General features: G+C 35.5%; 1 long non-coding RNA gene across 1 annotated transcript in view; it reads right to left on the bottom strand.

The window, feature by feature from the left end:
• Positions 1-1,963: 1,963 nt before the first annotated feature.
• Positions 1,964-9,078, bottom strand: part of LOC133631240 (uncharacterized) — a 25,050-nt gene continuing 17,935 nt past the window's right edge. Inside the window, exon 4 of the long non-coding RNA XR_009821416.1 lies at positions 1,964-2,719. This is a non-coding gene — a long non-coding RNA (uncharacterized LOC133631240). The remainder of the gene's footprint in view (positions 2,720-9,078) is intronic.

The following is a 9,078-nucleotide window of genomic DNA, read 5'->3' on the forward strand; positions in this document are numbered from 1 at the left end:
CATGAAGGTCTGTGTCTAATGGATAAAAATTCAATGAATTACAATTTTAAAATAATTTAAAAAAAACTAAACAATTTGATTGTAATCAAAAAGAAATAGTGATATATATATAAATACTAATAATAATAGGATTGGTTAGGATAGGTCTTTATTGTCATTGCAAAAATACAACAAAACTTTGTTTTCAGCACAAACCTGTTCAAGATGAGACAGTTTTTATTTTTATTTAGCCTTTATTTAACCAGGTAAAAATCCCATTGCGATCAAAGATCTCTTTTCCAAGAGAGACCTGGCCAAGAGGACAGCAGCAAGGTTACATTAAAAACAGTAAACAACACATAAAACATCAAATTTACAACATTAAAACTTGCTGACATAACACGTGTGCATACAGACAAGGTAGACTGCAGTCCTTTCACAGAAGCTTTAAACTCATTCAACGTAACAAGGGTTTGAAGTAGGGATGTCCGATAATGGCTTTTTGCCGATATCCGATATGCCGATATTGTCCAACTCTTTAATTACAGATACCGATATCAACCGATACCGATATCAACCGATATATACAGTCGTGGAATTAACACATTATTATGCCTAATTTGGACAACCAGGTATGGTGAAGATAAGGTACTTTTTGAAAAAATGAATCAAATAAAATAAGATAAATAAATTAAAAACATTTTCTTGAATAAAAAAGAAAGTAAAACAATATAAAAACAGTTACATAGAAACTAGTAATGAATGAAAATGAGTAAAATTAACTGTTAAAGGTTAGTACTATTAGTGGAGCAGCAGCACGCACAATCATGTGTGCTTACGGACTGTATCCCTTGCAGACTGTATTGATATATATTGATATATAATGTAGGAAGCAGAATATTAATAACAGAAAGAAACAACCCTTTTGTGTGAATGAGTGTAAATAGGGTGGGTTGGTGTACTAATTGTAAGTGTATCTTGTGTTTTTTATGTGGATTTAATTTAAAAAAACAAAAAAAACAAAAAAAAACGATACTGATAATAAAAAACCGACACCGATAATTTCCGATATTACATTTTAACACATTTATCGACCGATAATATCGGCAGACCGATATTATTGCACATCTCTAGTTTGAAATTGAATATTCGATTGTAGGTTATTCCAAGCCTTTCTTGCCCAGTTCAGTTCTTACTTTGGGGACGACAAATTGCAGAACATTCATTTACGAAGATTGTGACAGTGTACAGGGTTACAGAACAGGAACGCTGATGGGTCGCCACAAGGCGCCCCGTAAAAAGATGGGAAAAAGGTAAAACGCTGGGGAAGGATGAGTAAAAAAATACAATCTAGACTGGGCTCCTAAGGGGTCCTAGTCTGGAGTGGGAAAAAACCTCCATAGCAAAGCACATATCCATATTACAACGTACATCTCCAGATATCTAGCAACAGAGGGGAGGGAGTGCGGGGTCACGGTGGCAGGCCGCAGCTCTCAGGCGCTGACCATCCTTTCATCACCCCTATGGGATTTGCGTAATAACAATAATAATAATAATTGGTTAATCCCACTTTTATTTTGAATGTTTTCCTGCTCTGCAGCAAGTAGTGGGTGCCCCGCCCATTTGTATCCCCTATAAAGACCACCACAACTTAGTTTCGGTTTGCATCCAGGCACCCGGACACCCACCTACCCGCTGGCGGCGTGCACCAAAATGCACACTGCGAGCGAGTGAGCGCTACGTACTGTGGGACTGATTACCGGGGGTCAGTCAGGTCCTGGACTGCTTTAGTCCAGCTGTGCTGTTCTAGCCAATTAGAAGCTCCATATGCTGCAACACCACCCACACACACACACACACACACACACACACACACACACACACACACACACACACACACACACACACACACACATTTGTACAGTTTCTATGCTATAAGAGTAGTCAGTAAGTTGCTAGAAAACAGGTATTTATTTAGGTGTACGTGGGTTGGGCTATGAATAATGGATATGTTGTTGCATTTTTATAATGCAAAGATGTTGTTTTTGTCGGGCGAAGACGCAGAGACGTGTGAGATGTTGCCGGGGGCGTCCCATTCTTTTTCAAAGCGCAATCTGTTGGCGCTGCCTGTGACAATCTGTTGTGGTGGAGCAGAATTGCACGGCTCCAAAGTGACAAGATAAACAGGATGGAGGAGCAGAGCTTCAGTTTCATGTATGGATGCTGTAAAGTTGACAGCATCCATACATGATGTGTAAACATTGGGATGAAATGGCAGCAACATGCATGAGTCATGGAAAAGTGCCGAGCTTAGAGCAGGACTGGGCAATTATTTTGACTCGGGGGCCACATTTAGAGAAACAAATGTGACTGGGGGCCGGTATATCTATTTTTAGGAACACTAATACAAAACCTCACAATAAAGTCTGATTGAATGCTAAAAACGTCATGACAGACCGCCTTAAAAAACATAATGGAATTTTTACATTTTTCTACGAAGGATAAAACACTGAATATTGACCAAATATAAACGTCACACCCCCTTTCCATCCACACATTGTACAATCAAGTGAAACGCCACAAAAATGCAACAAACAGTAAAATATGAAGGCGAAGGGTACAAAATAAACTCACCTACAATCTGATACATCACTAAGCTTTAGACCTTTGTTGTGAAAATCTCCTTCCGCGTCTGTGGAAACGCTTCCCGCCCACACTGCTTGGTGCCTCGTCTGAGCTGCTGTGACGTAGATGACCATAGTAACTAATTAGATGACCATAGTAACTAATTAGATGACCATAGTAACTAATTAGATGAGTATAGTAACTAATTAAATGACCATAGTAACTAATTAGATGAGCATAGTAACTAATTAGATGACCATAGTAACTAATTAGATGAGCATATTAACTAATTAGATGACCATAGTAACTAACTAGATGACCATAGTAACTAATTAGATGAGCATAGTAACTAATTAGAGACCATAGTAACTAATTAGATGAGCATATTAACTAATTAGATGAGCATAGTAACTAATTTGATGACAATAGTAACTAATTAGATGAGCATAGTAACTAATTAGAGACCATAGTAACTAATTAGATGAGCATAGTAAGTAATTAGATGAGCATAGTAACTAATTAGATGAGCATAGTAACTAATTAGATGACCATAGTAACTAATTAAATGACCATAGTAACTCATTAGAGCCCATAGTAACTAATTAGATGAGCATAGTAACTAATTAAATGACCATAGTAACTAATTAGATGACCATAGTAACTAATTAGATGAGCATAGTAACTAATTAGATGAGCATAGTAACTAATTAGATGACCATAGTAACTAATTAGATGAGCATAGTAACTAATAGTAACTAATTAGATGACCATAGTAACTAATTAGATGAGCATAGTAACTAATTAGATGACCATAGTAACTAATTAGATGAGCATAGTAACTAATAGTAACTAATTAGATGAGCATAGTAACTAATTAGAGACCAAAGTAACTAATTAGATGAGCATAGTAACTAATTAGATGACCATAGTAACTAATTAGATGAGCATAGTAACTAATAGTAACTAATTAGATGAGCATAGTAACTAATTAGATGAGCATAGTAAGTAATTAGATGACCATAGTAACTAATTAGATGAGCATATTAAGTAATTAGATGAGCATAGTAACTAATTAGAGACCATAGTAACTAATTAGATGAGCATAGTAACTAATTAGATGACCGTAGTAACTAATTAGATGAGCATAGTAACTAATTAGATGAGCATAGTAAGTAATTAGATGAGCATAGTAACTAATTATATGAGCATAGTAAGTAATTAGATGAGCATAGTAACTAATTAGATGACCATAGTAACTAATTAGATGACCATAGTAACTAATTAAATGACCATAGTAACTCATTAGAGCCCATAGTAACTAATTAGATGAGCATAGTAACTAATTAAATGACCATAGTAACTGATTAGATGACCATAGTAACTAATTAGATGAGCATAGTAACTAATTAGATGACCGTAGTAACTAATAGTAACTAATTAGATGACCATAGTAACTAATTAGATGAGCATAGTAACTAATTAGATGACCGTAGTAACTAATTAGATGAGCATAGTAACTAATAGTAACTAATTAGATGAGCATAGTAACTAATTAGATGACCATAGTAACTAATTAGATGAGCATAGTAACTAATTAGATGAGCATAGTAACTAATTAGATGACCATAGTAACTAATTAGATGAGCATAGTAACTAATAGTAACTAATTAGATGACCATAGTAACTAATTAGATGAGCATAGTAACTAATTAGATGACCGTAGTAACTAATAGTAACTAATTAGATGACCATAGTAACTAATTAGATGAGCATAGTAAGTAATTAGATGAGCATAGTAACTAATTAGATGACCATAGTAACTAATTAGATGACCATAGTAACTAATTAAATGACCATAGTAACTCATTAGAGCCCATAGTAACTAATTAGATGAGCATAGTAACTAATTAAATGACCATAGTAACTGATTAGATGACCATAGTAACTAATTAGATGAGCATAGTAACTAATTAGATGACCGTAGTAACTAATAGTAACTAATTAGATGACCATAGTAACTAATTAGATGAGCATAGTAACTAATTAGATGACCGTAGTAACTAATTAGATGAGCATAGTAACTAATAGTAACTAATTAGATGAGCATAGTAACTAATTAGATGACCATAGTAACTAATTAGATGAGCATAGTAACTAATTAGATGAGCATAGTAACTAATTAGATGACCATAGTAACTAATTAGATGAGCATAGTAACTAATAGTAACTAATTAGATGACCATAGTAACTAATTAGATGAGCATAGTAACTAATTAGATGACCGTAGTAACTAATAGTAACTAATTAGATGACCATAGTAACTAATTAGATGAGCATAGTAACTAATTAGATGACCGTAGTAACTAATTAGATGAGCATAGTAACTAATAGTAACTAATTAGATGAGCATAGTAACTAATTAGATGACCATAGTAACTAATTAGATGAGCATAGTAACTAATTAGATGAGCATAGTAACTAATTAGATGACCATAGTAACTAATTAGATGAGCATAGTAACTAATAGTAACTAACTAGATGACCATAGTAACTAATTAGATGAGCATAGTAACTAATTAGATGACCATAGTAACTAATTAGATGAGCATAGTAACTAATAGTAACTAATTAGATGACCATAGTAACTAATTAGATGAGCATAGTAAGTAATTAGATGACCATAGTAACTAATTAGATGAGCATATTAAGTAATTAGATGAGCATAGTAACTAATTAGAGACCATAGTAACTAATTAGATGAGCATAGTAACTAATTAGATGACCGTAGTAACTAATTAGATGAGCATAGTAACTAATTAGATGACCATAGTAACTATCGTATTTTTCGTAGTATAAGTCGCTCCGGAGTATAAGTCGCACCGGCTGAAAATGCATAATAAAGAAGGAAAAAAACATATATAAGTCGCACTGGAGTATAAGTCGCATTTTTTGGGGAAATGTATTTGATAAAAGCCAACAGCTAGAATAGACATTTGAAAGGCAATTTAAAATAAATAAAGAATAGTGAACAACATTGGCCCTGTGATGAGGTGGCGACTTGTCCAGGGTGTACGCCGCCTTCCGCCCGATTGCAGCTGAGATAGGCTCCAGCGCCCCCCGTGACCCCGAAGGGAATAAGCGGTAGAAAATGGATGGATGGATGAATAGTGAACAACAGGCTGAATAAGTGTACGTTATATGAGGCATAAATAACCAACTGCTATGTTAACGTAACATATTATGGTAAGAGTCATTCAAATAACTATAACATATAGAACATGCTATACGTTTACCAAACAATCTGTTACTCCTAATCGCTAAATCCCATGAAATCTTATACGTCTAGTCCAGGGGTCACCAACGCGGTGCCCGCGGGCACCAGGTAGCCCGTAAGGACCAGATGAGTAGCCCGCTGGCCTGTTCTAAAAATAGCTCAAATAGCAGCACTTACCAGTGAGCTGCCTCTATTTTTTTAATTGTATTTATTTACTAGCAAGCTGGTCTCGCTTTGCCCGACATTTTTAATTCTAAGAGAGACAAAACTCAAATAGAATTTGAAAATCCGAGAAAATATTTTAAAGACTTGGTCTTCACTTGTTTAAATAAATTCATATTTTTTTTTACTTTGCTTCTTATAACTTTCAGAAAGACAATTTTAGAGAAAAAATACAACCTTAAAAATGATTTTAGGATTTTTAAACACATATACCTTTTTACCTTTTAAATTCCTTCCTCTTCTTTCCTGACAATTTAAATCAATGTTCAAGTAAATTAATTTTTTTTATTGTAAAGAATAATAAATACATTTTAATTTAATTCTTAATTTTAGCTTCTGTTTTGTTGACAAAGAATATTTGTGAAATATTTCTTCAAACTTATTATGATTAAAATTCAAAAAAATTATTCTGGCAAATCTAGAAAATCTGTAGAATCAAATTTAAATCTTATTTCAAAGTCTTTTGAATTTCTTTTAAAAAAAAAATTCTGGAAAATCTAAAAGAAATAATGATTTGTCTAGCTTGGTCCAATTTGTTATATATTCTAACAAAATGTAGATTGGATTTTAACCTATTCAAAACATGTCATCAAAATTCTAAAATTAATCTTAATCAGGAAAAATTACTAATGATGTTCCATAAATTATTTTTTTAATTTTTTCAAAAAGATTCGAATTAGCTAGTTTTTCTCTTCTTTTTTTCGGTTGAATTTTGAATTTTAAAGAGTCGAAATTCAATCAATCAATGTTTATTTATGTAGCCCTAAATCACAAAAGTCTCATAAACTATGTTTCAAAATGTAATTGTCATTTTTTTCGTGTTTTCTCCTCTTTTGAACCGTTCAATTAAGTGTAAATATCATTAATTATTAATAATAACATAGAGTTAAAGGTAAATTGTGGGTGTCGGTGAGTTCTTTGTGGGTGTCTGTGAGTTCTTTGTGGGTGTCGGTGAGTTCTTTGCGGGTGTCGGTGAGTTCTTTGTGGGTGTCTGTGAGTTCTTTGTGGGTGTCTGTGAGTTCTTTGTGGGTGTCGGTGAGTTCTTTGTGGGTGTCGGTGAGTTCTTTGTGGGTGTCGGTGAGTTCTCTGTGGCTCGTATGGCTCGGGTGCCACTTCCTGTTTTGACAACTTGTACTCCCAAGTGAGTATCCAATCACAGCATGAGGCCATCTAGAAGGCCCTACTGACAACAACTCCTGATCTGATTGGCTATCGCAACTGTCTATCAACTGTATGTCCTTGTTCACTTACAGTGCAAGGATGCCAGCATTGTTGATTCTGAAGGCAGATTAGGTACAGCATGGCAACATAAGCTAGCTGAATTCTGATTGGCTACAAACTGAATACTTTTAGATATTTAGGGAAAGTAAATAAAAATGACTTTTATCTTTAATTATGATGATGATTGTGCGCGTTTACACAGGAGTCTGATAAAAAAGTCATCTGAATCATCTTCTTTTCCAATACCTTTATAACTGATAACGGTAGTTCAGCTGAGGTATGCTCATTTTAAAAATTAGATTTACAGCCCCAAAATGTTTTAATTGTTTTCATTTCAATGCCCCGCCCTCCACTGTTTGACCAGTTAGAAAGTCAGTGAGTGTGTCACATCCAGGTTGCCAGTTATGCACTGCCATCTTTTACTGGCTACTGCCACTGGTGAAGTTACTAAACATGTCAGACCTTAGTAAATCTAAAAGGTCTGGTTACGATTCTCAACTTATTCATGACAAAGCCAGGAACAAAACGAGGATTTGTATCGTGGATGCCTTTGAAAGATTAAGACCATTGAAGGCGGAGAAGATTTTTACATCTGCAACTAACTTGCTCATTTCCTCCTTGATAGGTAAGTCAGGCATTTATGTTTCCTTATTACTTGTAATAAATGGAAATGGACATTTGGTATGTAAACGATATTGTCCAATACAGTCTATGATCTTGTCTAACAAAGCTAGTATGTTCCTGCAACTAATGCTTAGTGTGATGATGCTTAGCTCCTAGTGCAGGGGTCGGCAACCTTTACCACTCAAAGAGCCATTTTGGCAAGTTTCACAAATTAAAGAAAGTAATGGGAGCCACAAAAAATTTTTTAAAATGAAAAACACCACATACAAAGCTCAAATGCTTTGTGCTATGTTAACCAGGGGTCTCCGACACACGCTTTAATGTGGAAATTTGATGTTAGTGCAGCCCGCGAGTTTTGAATGAATGGCGCTTGATAGCGTCATACTTGCCAACCCTCTCATTTTTCCCGGGAGACTCCCGAATATCAGGGCGTGGTGACACTGCATTTGGCGCCCTCTACAGTCTGCCCTAACAGTGTACCTGCTCGACCACACGTAGATTGCAATTTCAGCTTGCTCACGTAAGTGACAGGCGTACTAACTCAGCAGCCACACATCTTACACTGACGGTACCAATACCCAGAATCCCATGCAGCCCTAACTCTTCCGCTCAACCAACGCACGGAGAGAGGGGGGGGGGGTTGATGTGTGGGGGGATTTGGTGGTAGCGGGGGTGTAAAATGTAGACCGGAAGAGTTAGGGCTGCATGGGATTCTGGGTAATGGTTGTGTTGTGTTTATGTTGTGTTACGGTGGGATGTTCTCCAGAAATGTGTTTTTCATTCTTTTTTGGTGTGGGTTCACAGTGTGGCGCATATTTGTAACGTAACAATGTTAAAGTTGTTTGATACGGCTACCGTCAGTGTAAGCTGTGTGGCTGATGAGTAAGTATGCTTTGCTGTCTCCTGTGTGTGCAAGTAATAACAACATGCAACATGTGGCTGGACTGGCATGCTGTATGTAAATGCTATAGAGGACAATTACTGCAGTGCAATTAGGGCACGCCCTTTATTTAGTAATTAGAGTGTAAATAGGATTAATTTTCCCTGGGAGTAATCTATGAGAGACACTGAGATCCATAAATCTCCTGGGAAAATCGGGGGGTTGGCATGTATGTAGCTGAGCCGCATCAGAT

The sequence above is a fragment of the Entelurus aequoreus genome, linkage group LG16, assembly GCF_033978785.1.
Source record: "Entelurus aequoreus isolate RoL-2023_Sb linkage group LG16, RoL_Eaeq_v1.1, whole genome shotgun sequence".
Classification (NCBI taxonomy): domain Eukaryota; kingdom Metazoa; phylum Chordata; class Actinopteri; order Syngnathiformes; family Syngnathidae; genus Entelurus; species Entelurus aequoreus.